Below are 14,564 nucleotides of genomic sequence, written 5' to 3' on the forward strand. Positions count from 1 at the left end.
GATGTGGGGTTCAAGGCAGTCGAAGGATTAACTCACTGATCAGATTGCATGGATTTCCCCTCTTCAGTACCAAACCTCATCCTCATTAACCAGAGATCCAGCTCTTCCTCTCCCCCTTCCAGGCCCATGTCTGTGTGCTGAGGGGGTTGGGGGAGGATATGTCTCCTGAGTCTGGAGGCCCTCTACCCCCCACAGTACCTGACGGGCAGTGACAACAAGCGCTGTAAGCTGACACTCACAGATCCAGCCCACCAGCCCCAGGCTCCACCGGCGATGAAAGGGTTCTGCTGCCCAAACGCTCAGGAACTGGACTCTGTCCGTCCCTCCTGGCTCATGAGAAGCCGGGCTGTCTCCACACCCGGGGCAGGGTCCCCACGGTGCTCCCCCACTCTGGCCCAGGCACAGTGGCCCTTCTGCAGGGGGTGATGTCTCCCGCCCGGAGCACCCCTGCCCTCACACAGACCCCAGACAGACCACTGCTGACCCCAAGCCCTCCCATCGCGTCTCCCGGCCCCACACTCACATGCAGCGCCCTTGCGGTCCCAGCCACCTCGCCGGACTCCCAGCGGCTGTGGGAACTGGCCGGGCGTCAGGCGGCCTGACCCACGGACTCCACTGGACCCTGCCACCCTCCCGACCTCCCTCTTTCACCGACTGGCAGCTTCAAGGCCAGGGCATCTGAGAGGCTGGCAGCTAGACAATTACTGTGTCCTTTGGGATGAGCCTGTGTGGGCACACGTGTCATTTGGTTGGACGGTTAACTGCCCTGTCCGCTGGGCCAAGGCAGACATTCAGGACCAACCAGAAATGCCATCTCTGCCCTTTGGAAAAAACGCCTGATACATCAGAGCATCATCATCTCCTCCCTAAAACACTCTCTGGAGACTCTCCAGGGCTGGATAAAGCCCGGGCCACCCTGCTGAGTGTCAAAGGCCGTCTGCAGTCCAGACTGGCCCACCTGCCTGCTCTCTGCATCCTCACTTCTCCGCATCCTTGTTCATCACCCGGCAAGGGACCGTGCAATTCCTGCCAGTGACTGAGACCTGCACGCATACCCTCTTGCTGCCCTGACCACCCAGCCTGCTCTGAGCCGGTGACCTGGCCATCGCCTTGTTGCTTTGGACTTTTGTTCTGTTGAGCAACGTGAAGTTTCTCAACCAGCAGGCTGCTGGGCATCTGTCAGTGAGTTCTGATCAACATGCAACTGTTTTTTTGCTTTGTTATTTGTGCCTACATTTGCAGACATGGGTGGTTCAGAGATGTCGGTGGGGTGTATGTGTGTTGTAGGCACAGGGCAGATAAAGGGACAGTTTGTGATTAGTTGGAGATGAGAGACCTCACCAAGAAGGTGGCTTCTGAAGCATGTTCAAGCATGACTCAAGAGTCCCGCGAGTTCAATACAATCAGTAACAGTCCCCAGATGGTGCTTCTGAAAGCTAGGACTGCAGGCAAGGTTGGCCAAGGGAATTGGGCTGTGCTGGGATTCAGAATGGCTGAGAAGCCCTTGTCACAACTAACTTGTCACACACATCTGTCCCTGCCTCATTAATATCATCACTGAATCTCCAAGAGCAGTGACGAGGCTCCTGAGTTTTTTCCCCAGCGCTCATCAACCTGCCTGACTCTGGCCGGTGCTTCGGAAAAGACACAGTGAAGGAACTCAGGTGTGGGTGAGTGGCTTGGGCGTGGACCTGAGCCTGTCCTGTATCCCTGGCAATGAGACTGGGAAGGCAGGGATGGGAGCATCTTGTGTCTGGGGTCTTCAGAAGTGTCTGTGAGTTATCATTGATTGAGGATTAACAACCCACATCCACAGAGCTTGCTTTTTTTTTTTTTTTGGTCTCTTCTCCAGAAATAACTGTCCTAAACAAGATCATCTTTAGTTCAGGGTCATTCATAAGCCCTGATCCTCTTCTATTAATACTTAGAGATAGCTCACTATAATTTATATACTAAAAAATGCACCCATATTATTTACAATATTATGCTGGGAACTTCTTTGAAATTATTTTTGTAGTTTTGCCTCTGGGATGATTTGGCTCCATGTGATACATTTCATTCACAACTGCCTTTGATTTCTTGACCTTGATGGTAGAATCTTGATGGTAGAATCTTAGGCAATCCTGCAGAGAGAGACAGCCTCTAATTGTGATAAAATATCATACATTTTTGAGAACACTGCACTGAGTAGTGAAAGAGGTGGACATAACGTTAATGTTTTGCAGACCTCCGTAAAAACTTGATTTTCCTGTGGAACAACTCAGTCCTATTCTGGGCTGAAGAGTGAAAGCTCCAAGGCCTGCAGCCCTGGTCTGTGGTTGCCAGTGGACAAAAGGGTCAGAGGGCAAAGTCAGAGGGACTCTTTGTGAAATCCAAATGTAAAAGTATCGATCCATTTTTCATTTGTTGAATATTTCTTGAATTACAGCATGTGTGAGCTTGATGGGAAGACAGACACTGCCGCTTCATCCTCAGACTATGGGGGTCACTGGCACATGGAGCAGCTGCAAAAGTGACCATTAAGCAAGGAAGCTAGGCTTGGGAAAGCTAGATGGGGAAACAGTGGAAACAGTGACAGACTTTATTTTGGGGGGCTCCAAAATCACTGCAGATGGTGACTGCAGCCATGAAATTAAAAGACGCTTACTCCTTGGAGGAAAAGTTATGACCAACCTAGACAGCATATTCAAAAGCAGAGACGTTACTTTGCCAACAAAGGTCCATCGAGTCAAGGCTATGGTTTTTCCAGTGGTCATGTATGGATGTGAGAGTTGGACTACAAAGAAAGCTGAGCACTGAAGAATTGATGTTTTTGAAATGTGGTGTTGGAGAAGACTCTTGAGAGTCCCTTGAACTGCAAGGAGATCTCACCAGTCCATCTTAAAGGAAATCAGTCCTGAATATTCATTGGAAGGACTGATGTTGAAGCTGAAACTCCAATACTTGGGCCATCTGATGCGAAGAGCTGACTCGTTGGAAAAGTCCCTGATGCTGGGAAAGATTGAGAGCAGAAGGAGAAGGGGATGACAGAGGATGAGATGGCTGGATGGCATCACTGACTCGATGGACATGAGTCTGAGCAAGCTCCAGGAGTTGGTGATGGACAGGGAGACCTGGCATGCTGCAGTCCACGGGGTCACCAAGAGTTGGATATGACTAGCAACTGAACTGAACTGAACTAGGCGTGGGGCTCCAGCCCTCCTCTCCCACCCTGGATCCTCATCATCGCTCCTCCCCACTGCCATCCAGATCTGCCCTTAGATCTTTTTTAAACTCTAAGGTGTAAATGACTAATAATGGTTTAACATATTGTCCCTCCCAGGAGGAACTTTTAAGTCTAATGGATAAAAATTTAGTAGTGAAATTTCAAACACCAATCAGGGTGTACAGGAGGATTTGGGAAAGGAGGGTGGTGAGCATTTTTTTTTAACACCTCCAATCACTTCATCAGGGCTTTCCAGGAGGCACAGTGATAAAGAATCTGCTTGCTAATTCAGGAGATGCCAGAGACTGACGCGGGTTCAGTCCCTGGCTCAGGGAGATCCCCTGGAGGAGGACATGGCAACCCACTCCAGTATTCTTGCCTGGAGAATCTCATGGACAGAGGAGCCTGGTGGGCTACCATCCGTTGGGTCTCAAAGAGTCAGACGTGACTGAGCATGCATGTATAGGCAGTCATTCCATTGAGTCAGGGCAACCTCTGTGTTTACGGATATGATAGAAGCCAGTAGATATTTTGGAATAAATGGATGGATGATGGATGAATGGATGGACAGATAGATGATGAATGGGTAGTTGAGTGATGAATACTGTTGTTGTTTAGCTGCTAAGTCATGTCTAACTCTTGGCGATCCCATGAACTGTATCCTGCCAGACTCCTCTGTTCACAGGATTTCCCAGACAAGAATACTGGAGAGGGTTGCCATTTCCTTCTCCAGGAGATCTTCCTGACCCAGGGATCGAACCCCTGTCTCCTGCCTTGGCAGGAAGATTCTATTACTGAGCCATCAGGGAAGCCCATTGGTGGATGAATAGATAATCTTTATTCTATCTAGACTGGTCATTGAAGCTTGATTTATTTTATGATTCCTCATAGAGCCAGGCTAGGGGCTAACATACATTAGGAAGTTGGTAGAAGTTTGTAGAATAAATGGATAAGTAAAAAGAATGTTATGACTTTCAGTTACTATAATACTTTGGGTCCCCTTGGAGTGGATTCAGCTATCTTGCTGGGATAGAGGCCACTATAAAACTTGACCTTGATCAATTTATTGGCAGTAAATCCTGCCAGACACACAAGACTTCCATGGAATCCTTTCTGAGTGATTTCATGTTAACTTTGCAAAGCTCTGACTTTCAGCTAATTCCTGGTATTAATAATAACAATGATATTGAACTCATTGTGGGCTAGTTGTTGTTTTAAGCACATCACATATATTTAATAATTTTATCCTAAAAACAGCCTGATGCTTCAGGTATAGCATTAGCCCTTCCTAAAATGTCAGTGTTCACTCTTGCCATCTCCTGTTTGACCACTTCCAGTTGACCTTGATTCATGGACCTAACATTCCAGGTTCCTCTGCAATATTGTTCTTTACAGCATCGGACTCTACTTCCATCACCAGTCACATCCACAGCTGTGTGTTGTTTTTGCTTTGGCTCTGTCTCTTCATTCTTTCTGGAGTTATTTCTCCACTCTTCTCTAGTAGCATATTGGGCTAGTTCATCTTTCAGTGTCCTATCATTTTGCCTTGTCATACTGTTCATGGGGTTCTCAAGGCAAGAATACTGAAGTGGTTTGCCATTCCCTTCTCCAGTGGACCACATTCTGTCAGACCTCTCCACCATGACCCATCTGTCTTGGGTGGCCCTAAATGGCATGGCTCATACTTTCATTGAGTTAGACAAGGCTGTGGTCCATGTGATCAGTTTGATTAGTTTCCTGTGATTGCTTTCATTCTGTCTGCCCTCTGATGGATAAGGATAAAAGGCTTATTGAAGCTTCCTGGTGGGAGAGACTGACTGTGGGGGAAACTGGGTCTTGTTCTCATGGGCGGGGCCATGCTCAGTAAATCTTTAATCCAATTTTCTGTTGATGGGCATGGCTGTGTTCCCTCCCTGTTGTTTGATCTGAGACCAAACTATGGTGGAGTTGATTAAGATAAAGGCTTCCTCCTTCAAAAGGTCCCATGCATGCACTGCTGCACTCAGTGCCCCTGACCCTGCAGCAGGCCACTGCTTATACACAGCTCCACCAGAGACTCCTGGACACTCACAGGCAAGTTTGGGTCAGTCTCTTGTGGGGTCACTGCTCCTTTCTCCAGGGTCCTGGTGTGCACAAGATTTTGTTTGTGCCCTCCGAGAGTCTGTTTCCCCAGTCCCGTGTAAATTTTGGTGGCTGTAAATTTTGCGACCTCCACCAAGAGGGCTTATGCCACACCCAGGTCTGCTGCACCCAGAGCCCCTGCCCATGTGGCAGGCCACTGCTGACCTGTACCTTCACAGGAGACACTCAAACCCTCAAAGGCAGGTCTGGCTCAGTCTCTGTGGGGTCTCCTGTTATACATAAGATTTTGTTTGAGCCCTCCAAGCATCTCTGGCAGGTATGGGGTTTGATTCTAAATGTGATTTTGCCCTCCAACTATCTTGCTGGGGTTTCTCCTTTGCCCTTGGATGTGGGGTATTCTTTGCCGCCAAAGATGGAGAAGCTCTATACAATGAGTAAAAACAAGACCGGAAGTTGACTGTGGCTCAGATCATGAACTCCTTATTGCAAAATTCAGACTTAAATTGAAGAAAGTAGGTAAAATCACTAGACCATTCAGGTATGACCTAAATCAAATCCCTTATGATTATACAGTGGAAGTGATTCAAGGGATTAGACAGAGTAACTGAAGAACTACAGATGGAGGCTTGTGACATTACACAGGAGGCAGGAATTAAGGCCATCCCCAAGAGAAAGAAATGTAAAAAGGCAAAATGGCTGTCTGGGGAGCCCTTACAAATAGCTGAGAAAAGAAGAGATGCTAAAGGCAAAGGAGAGAAGAAAAGATACACCTTTTGAGTGCAGAGTTCCAAAGAATAGCAAGGAGAGATAAGAAAGCCTTCCTCAGTGATCAATGCAAAGCAATAAAGGAAAACAGTAGAATGGGAAAGACTAGAGATTTCTTCAAGAAAATTATAGATACCAAGGGAACATTTCCTGCAAAGATGAGCACAATAAAGGACCGAAATGGTATGGACCTAACAGAAGCAGAAGATATTAAGAAGAGATGGCAAGAATACACAGAAGAACTATACAAAAAAGATCTTCATGACCCAGATAACCAAAATGGTGTGATCACTGTCCGAGAGCCAGATATCCTGTAATGCGAAGCCAAGTGGGCCTTAGGAAGCATCACTACAACCAAAGCTGGTGGAGGTGATGGAATTCCAGTTGAGCTATTTCAAATCCTGAAAGATGATGCTGATAAAGTGCTGCACTCAATATGCCAGCAAATTTGGAAAACTCAGCAGTGGCCACAGGACTGGAAAAGGTCAGTTTTCATTCCAATGCCAAAGAAAGGCAATGCCAAAGAATGCTCAAACTACTGCACAATTTCACTCATCTCACAGCTAGCAAAGTAATGCTCAAAATTCTCCAAGCGAGGCTTCAACAGTATGTGAACTGTGAACTTCCTGGTGTTCAAGTTGAATTTAGAAAAGGCAGAGGAACCAGAGATCAAATTGCCAACATCTGTTGGATCATCGAAAAAGCAAGAGAGTTCCAGAAAAACATATCTACTTCTGCTTTATTGACTATGCCAAAGCCTTTGACTGTGTGGATCACAATAAACTGTGGAAAATTCTTCAAGAGACGGGAGTAGCAGACCACCTGACCTGCTTCCTAAGAAATCTGTATGCAGGTCAAGAAGCAATAGTTGGAACTGGACATGAAACAATGGACTGGAACAATTTTCAAAATGGGAAAGGAGCACATCAAGGTTGTATATTGTCACCCTGCTTATGTAACTCATGTGCAGAGTACATCATGTGAAATGCCAGTCTGGATGAAGCACAAGCTGGAATCAAGATTGCTGGGAGAAACATCAATAACCTCAGATATGCAAATGATACCACCCTTATGGCAGAAAGTGAAGAAGAAGAGCCTCTTGATGAAAGTGAAAGAGGAAAGTGAAAAAGCTGGCTTAAAACTCAACATTTAAAACACGAAGATCATGGCATCCAGTCCCATCACTTCATGGCAAATAAATGGGGAAACAATGGAAACAGTGACAGACTAATTTCTTGGGCTCCAAAATCGCTGCAGATGGTGACTGTAGTCATGAAATTAAGACACCTACTCCTTGGAAGAAAAGTTATATCCAACCTAGACAGCATATTAAAAAGCAGAGACATTACTTTGCCAACAAAGATCCATCCAGTCAAAGCTATGGTTTTTCCAGTAGTCATGTATGGATGTGAGAGCTGGACTATAAAGAAAGCTGAGTGCCAAAGAATTGATGCTTTTGAACTGTGGTGTTGGAGAAGACTCTTGAGAGTCCCCGGGACTGCAAGGAGATCAAATAAGTCAGTCCTAAAGGAAATCAGTTCTGAATATTCATTGGAAGGACTCGTGTTGAAGCTGAAACTCCAATACTTTGGCCACCTGATGTGAAGAACTGACTCATTGGAAAAGACCCTGATGCTGGGAAAGATTGAAGGCAGGAGGAGAAGGGGATGACAGAGAATGAGATGGTTGGTTGGCCTCACTGACTCAACAGACATGAGTTTGAGCAAACTCCAGGAGTTGGTGATGGACAGGGAAGCCTGGTGTGCTGCAGTCTGTGGGGTCACAAAGAGTCGGACACGACTGAGCAACTGCACTGAACTGACTCAACTGTCAGCTATTTATATTATACTTGGTATTATAAGGAACTTGAGATGCTTTAAAGTGTATGGGAGGATGCATAGGTGATATATGCAAATACCATGCCGTTTTATACAAAGGACTTGAGCATCCTCCATTTTGGCTTGGGGGAGGAGGCTGGCACAGCTACCTGCAGATACCAAGGGACAAGGGTGTGTGTGACATGCCCAAAGTTAGCTGGAAGCGGCAAGCTCTCCTTGAACCCCTGCTCAGCTCAGCATCACCGAGCCATCTGCCCTGACAGGTGGATTTGTTTCTGACTCAGCTCTGCCCCCATCTCTGCTGGGTTCAGGTGGACCATGGGCAGAGCTCAGTCCCTGGTCAGCTTTGCATCTCATAGACCGTGGGCTGTACTGTGAGCACAGAGCTGTCACTTTCTGTCAAACCATCAACTGTTTGTGGAGGAACTGCCTGGCTGGGCCTTGGATTGTTCCTGACCCTCTATCTGGGGTTGCAGAGACTGTGTCCAGTGAAGTCCAGAGAGCAAAGCTCAAGGCAGCTCCCTCTTCTGAGGCCTTCTGAGGGGTCACATGGTGAAGGACAGGGGGATTCTTCTCGGCTTACAGGTAACTGGAGAGCACAGGTCAGTCTTGGAAAGGGAGTCCCCATCTTTGGTTGAAAGAACCTGAGCTCACGGTTGGTGAGGATGTGGTTGAATGGGATGGTGGATGGCATCTTGTCCAGCACAGGGATCACTGAAGGAAAGGTTCTGTCACCCCTTTGTGGAAAGGGCTATGGTGGGTGCCCGCAGGCTAAGTGCTGGTTTGGGGGCTGGGACCTTTGGGATCCCAGCACTGATGATGCCGTTATCCAGGGCAGGCCCATCTTGGGGGAAGAGACTCCTTTCCTGCCTGCCTTTGGCTTAGGTGGGATGAGAAAGCCAGGACCAGCCCAGCTGCGTACCTGAGTAGACAACAGTGTCAGCAACAGACATTTCAACACAATCTTGTGTTTGCTAATTGTTCTCGTGTACTCTGGACACAGGAAGATTTAACCTTTTGGATGAGATAGATGCCAGTTACTTTCCAGCTGAGAAGCCAGGGATCATCTGATAAGTGACAACCAAAAAATTATGTCTTAAACTATAAAGAGGTCAAAAGAATGGAACGTGGATTCTCAGCAGAAATCTGTACAAAAGTCTGTATAATCAAACCTATGGTTTTCCTGGTAGTCCTATACAGAAGTGAGAGCTGGACAATAAAGAAGGCTGAGTGCCGAAGAATGGATGCTTTTAAATTGTGCTGGAGAAGACTCTTGAGAGTCCCTTAGACAGCACGGAGATCAAACCAGTCAATCCTAAAGGAAATCAACCCTGAATATTCATTGGAAGGATTGATGCTGAAGCTCCGATACTTTGGCCACCTGATGAGAAGAGCCGACTCATTGGAATAGACTGATGCTTGGAAAGATTGAGGGCAGGAGGAAAAGGAGACGATAGATGATGAGATGGTTAGATAGCATCATGGACAATGGATATGAGTTCAAGCAAGCTCTGGGAGATAGTGAAGGATAAGGAATCCTGTCATGCTGCAGTCTATGAGGTTGCAAAGAGTTGCACACAACCTAGCAACTGAACAACAACAGCAAATGTTCGCTATTCACGATAGCCAAGAGGTGGCTATTCACAATAGCCAGGTGCCCATAGAAGGGCAAATGGATAAGCAAAGAGTGGGCTAGCCAAATGATGGAATATTTCTTAGCCTTAAAAAGGAATGAAATTCTGATATATGCTACCACGTGGATGAACCTTGAAGACATTATGCTAAGTGAAATAATCCAGTCACAACAGGTCATTGTTACATGATTCAGCTACCTTATAAGGTTTGAATAGCACAGTCAGTAAAGAATCTACCTGTAATGTAGGAGACTTGGGTTTGATCCCTGGGTTGGGAAGATCCCCTGGAGAAGGAAAAGGCAATTCTCTTGCCTGGAGAATTCCATGGACAGAGGAGCCTGGTGGGCTACAGTCCATGGGGTTGCCAGAGTTGGACACGACTTAGCAACCAAACCACCACCAAAGCAGTGAGAGTCAGGTTGGATTCAGCAGCATCCCTCTTCTAACTACTTCTGACAAACTAATGCCAAATCCAGATCCTGGCCACCTGGCAGGATGAACCACTCGCTTTCAGGGGATTTGAGCATTTTCTGCAGCATTTGCTGCAGCAAATGCTTCCTTCCTCGTGGGCTCATCGTGGTTATACCACTCTGCCTGAGTGGGCAGGCCTGGCATCGCAGGAGGAGGAGGTGTGTAGCCGTGAAGCTGACTGCAGGCCTCTGCGGGCGGGTAGCATCAGGTGGGGTTGGAGAAGGCCACCAGGTCATCCATCTGCCGATCCAGCCTCCCTGGACTCCTCCTAATTGCTACTCCTTGACTCACAAAATCCCGTGACGCCAGGTGTCTCACCTGGGGGTGCCTCGTGCCTTATAATTTACTTGGTGCTCTTGCACAGACTGTTACTGAATCACGCAGACGCCTCTAAGAGGCAGCTGCTATCATCGCCAGGCATCTGGCCCTGCCCTCACAGCCAATCAGAGAAAGAGCTGAGCTCATGATCTAAGCCCGGAGTTCTCTCCTGCACAAGCTGCCAGCCCGGTGTCGCCAACCCTCCCTCTGGCTATTAGAAAAGCCAGTGGTTATGAGCAGCTGGGTTCTAGGTGGCGCTCTGGAAGCAAGCCCCAAGCCCACGGTCAAGATTCACTGAGTGAACAAGCATGGGTATCAACACAGTTTTGTGAAAGGTCTTTCCTCCACCCTGGAGGCTAGCTTACATCCATTACAGCTAATGGACCAGGATGACTTGGACAGGGTCTTGCTTGAAACACCTTCAAAACACCTCGGTTGCCGTGAATTTACCCAGGTAGCACATGGATGAGAGGCAGAGGCTCCTGAGATGTGTTTAGATACTACCAGGGCCTTTTCAAAAGGGAGAGGAACCTGAATATCGACTCTGATCATCTGGGAAGATGCTTGCTCACACTGCCCTCCACCTCTGCTTCCTGCCCCATCCTCTCTTGTTTATACACATGCACACCCGTGCACACACAATGGACACATGGACACACACTGGCCTTCAAGGGCTTCCCTGGTGGCTCAGACAGTAAAGAAGCCACCTGCAATGCAGGAGCCCTGGGTTCAATCCCTGGGTTGGGAAGATCCCCTGGAGAAGGGCATGGCAACCCACTGCAGTATTCTTGCCTGGAGAATCCCCATGGACAGAGAAGCCTTGTGGGCTACAGTCCACGGGGCCGCAAAGTGTCAGGCATGACTGAACACAGCAGCACGCACGTTCACACAAACACATAGACCCATCTTTTTCTTAAAGTCAATTTCAGCAGCAGCAAAGCTGAATATTTCCAATCCTCTGTAAATAAGGTAAAAAGGAGGACTTCCCTGGTGGTTCAGGGGTTAAAAAACAAATCTGCCTGCCAATGCGGGAGACACAGGTTCAATCCCTGGTCTGGAAAGATCCCACATGCCTCCAAGCAACTAAGCCCATGCACCACAACTACTGACCTGTGCTCTTGAACCTGAGAGCCACACCTATTGAGCCCTTGGACCACAACTATCGGAGCCCGCATGTCTGCACACCCTGGAGCCCGTGCTCCACCACAAGAGAGGCCACTGCAATGAGAAGCCCGCCCACTGCAAGGAAGAGTAGCCCCTGCTCACCGCAACTAGGGAAAAGCCTGTGCAGCAACGAACACCCAGCACAGCCAAAAATACTTAAAATATCAAAAATAAGGTAAAACGGAAAACAACTTTGAACCAGAGAAACAGCTTCTTTCCATCAGGTGAAATGAGGAGGCTGAATGCCCTTCACACGTTCAGTCCCAAACACTGGTCAGTGGCTTCCCCAAGCCCTGACTCCAGCAAATTGACAGGGCCACGTGGGGACTGCAGGGCACATTTCCAGTCTGTGAACCAGGGTCCCCCTCACAGTCTCCTCTCTAAGGCTCACGCTCTGAAACAAGTCACTTCCACTGCTATCCACGGTGTTTCATGATCCAGAATCTCCCTTCACAGCCGGAGGCCTCTCGCGTAGAGGATCACCAGAACCCAGGACTGCGCACTCGAAGCTTGCGAAGGCAGAGCAGCAGAGAAGGTACTGTTACTGCGAGACCATGAAAATAAAGAAAGGGAGCCCAAGGTCAACTTAACACGAGTTTTTTTTTTTTTCATTTCCAAGTGCTTGGGGGATTTTTCATGTTGGTTTCATGGAAATTTATTTTTGCACAGGAGACTGTGTTTGCTACAAGATCTTGCTGTGTTCATTTAGCCCAGTAATAAAAACCATCTGCCTGAAATCCTTTTTGGAAAGAGAAGGGGTATAAACAAATAAGCAAATGGTCATAAAAGACCAGGGAGAGGGTGAGGGCTGATTCAGAAGGAGGGGGAGGTGAACCTAGAGCAAGTGCGAAAGGCCAGTATTCATAGGAGCTCTGACTTCGGAAGGGACGTGTCAGGCTGTTATGAAAACATATATTGGGTTCAAGTAAATATGGCATGTATGGGAGGATGAGTGAGGAGAAGAAGGCACCACTCTCTTCCCAGGCTCTCGTTCTGGGCTTGGGGTTTTATCACAGGAGTCAGAACGATATTAGGGGGACTTCCCTGGTGGTCCAGTGGTTGAGAATCTGCCTTGCAATGCAGGGGACACAGGTTCAATTCCTGGATGGGGAGCTAAGATCCCATATGTTTGGGGGCAACTAAGTCTGAGCGCTGCAACTTGAGAAGCAAGCCCTCAACAACTGCGGAACCCATGCACCACAACTAGAGAGAAGCCTGCACACCACAATGAAAGGTCCTGCCTGCCGCAACTAAAGGCTTGACACAGCTAAATAAATAAATAACTATTTTAAAAAGGAACAATATTAGGACACATTAACCTAGGAGCCCCAAACTCACATCTACTGAGAACCTCAGGTAGTGGTGGTTTAGTTACTCAGTCATGTCCAACTCTTTTGCAACCCCATGGGCTGTAGCCTGCCAGGCTCCTCTGTCCATGGGGTTTCTCAGGCAAGAGTACTGGAGTGGGTTGCCATTTCCTTCTCCAGGGGATCTTCCTGACCCAGGGATGGAACTCTGCTCTCCTGCATTGCACGTGGTCTCTTGCACAGTTTTTTTTACCAACTGAGCCATCAGGGAAGCCCTAAGAACCTCATACATGACCTTACTGGAGAACGGTCTTTGTAGATTTAATTAGTGAGGGTCATACTAGATTGGGAAGACTAGATTGGTAAAGACTGCTGCTGCTGCTGCTGCTGCTGCTAAGTCGCTTCAGTCGTGTCCGACTCTGTGCGACCCCACAGACGGCAGCCCACCAGGCTCCCCTGTCCCTGGGAGTCTCTAGTTAAGAGCACTGGAGTGGGTTGCCATTTCCTTCTCCAATGAATGAAAGTGAAAAGTGAAAGTGAATTCGCTCAGTCGTGTCCGACTCTTAGCGACCCCATGGACTGCAGCCTACCAGGCTCTTCCGACCATGGGATTTTCCAGGCAACAATACTGGTAAAGACTAGATTGGTCCTAAAGGAGATCAGTCTGGGTGTTCATTGGAAGGACTGATGTTGAAGCTGAAACTCCAATACTTTGGCCACCTGATGTGAAGAGCTGACTCATTTGAAAAGACCCTGATGCTGGGAAAGATTGAGGGCGGGAGGAGAAGGGGATGACAGAGGATGAGATGGTTGGATGGCATCACTGACTCAATGGACATGAGTTTGGGTAAACTCCAGGAGTTGGTGATGGGCAGGGAGGCCTGACATGCTGCGGTTCATGGGATTGCAAAGAGTCAGACACAACTGAGCGACTGAACTGAACTGATACTGGATTGGAGTGAACCCTAAATCGAATGACTGTTGTCTTCACAGGAAGAGAAGAGACACACAGAAGAGAAAATCATATGAAGATGGAGTGGTTGGGATGACTCACCTACAAGCCAAGGGAAGCCAAGGGATGCCAGGAGCCAGCCGAGGCTGGAAGAGGCTGGATGGATTTCCCCTACAGCCCTCAGAGCCTTTGGGGAGGACCGCCCTGCTGACACCTTGATTTGGGGCTTCTGGCTTCTAGAACTAGGAGAGGATAGTGTTCTGTTGTTTTAAGCTTCCTAGTTTGTGATGAATTATTATGGAAACTCAGGCAGCCCCCTTTCTGGCTTGGAGCTGCATAGGCTGGGACAGATGGGGCATATTAGGACCAAGAACATGGTCAAAGGGCTTCCCGGGTGACTCAGCGGCAAAGAATCTGCCTGCCAAGCAGAGACACAGGCTTGAGCTCTGGGTTGGGAAGATCATCTGGAGAAGAAAATGGCAACCCACTCTCGTATTCTTGCCTGGAGAATCCCCATGGACAGAGAAACATGGCAGGCTACAATCCATGGGGTCACAAAAGAGTTGAACATGACTTAGCGACTAAACAGCCACAACAACGTGACCAAATTATTGGCCCCTAAGTTAGGAGCGTCGGAGAAGGCAATGGCACCCCACTCCAGTACTCTTGCCTGGAAAATCCCATGGATGGAGGAGCCTGGTGGGCTGCAGTCCATGGGGTCGCTGAGGGTCAGACATGAGGAGCAACTTCACTTTCACTTTTCACTTTCATGCACTGGAGAAGGGAATGGCAACCCACTTCAGTGTTCTTGCCTGGAGAATCCCAGGG

The 14,564-nt window shown here is 48.1% G+C and overlaps 1 protein-coding gene across 3 annotated transcripts in view; it reads right to left on the reverse strand.

Moving 5' to 3' along the window:
* Positions 1-14,564, reverse strand: part of CLDN14 (claudin 14) — an 88,230-nt gene that overhangs the window by 18,075 nt on the left and 55,591 nt on the right. The window contains exon 1 of one of the 3 annotated variants that reach the window (XR_011252189.1): positions 524-1,087. The exons of 1 other annotated variant lie outside the window; for it this stretch is intronic. The gene's annotated coding sequence lies outside the window, so the exon portion shown is untranslated. Of the gene's footprint in view, positions 1-523; positions 1,108-14,564 lie in introns of those variants that run through there. One more of the 3 variants, XM_069567829.1, reaches the window with a different exon arrangement.

The sequence above is a fragment of the Ovis canadensis genome, chromosome 1, assembly GCF_042477335.2.
Source record: "Ovis canadensis isolate MfBH-ARS-UI-01 breed Bighorn chromosome 1, ARS-UI_OviCan_v2, whole genome shotgun sequence".
Lineage (NCBI taxonomy): Eukaryota > Metazoa > Chordata > Mammalia > Artiodactyla > Bovidae > Ovis > Ovis canadensis.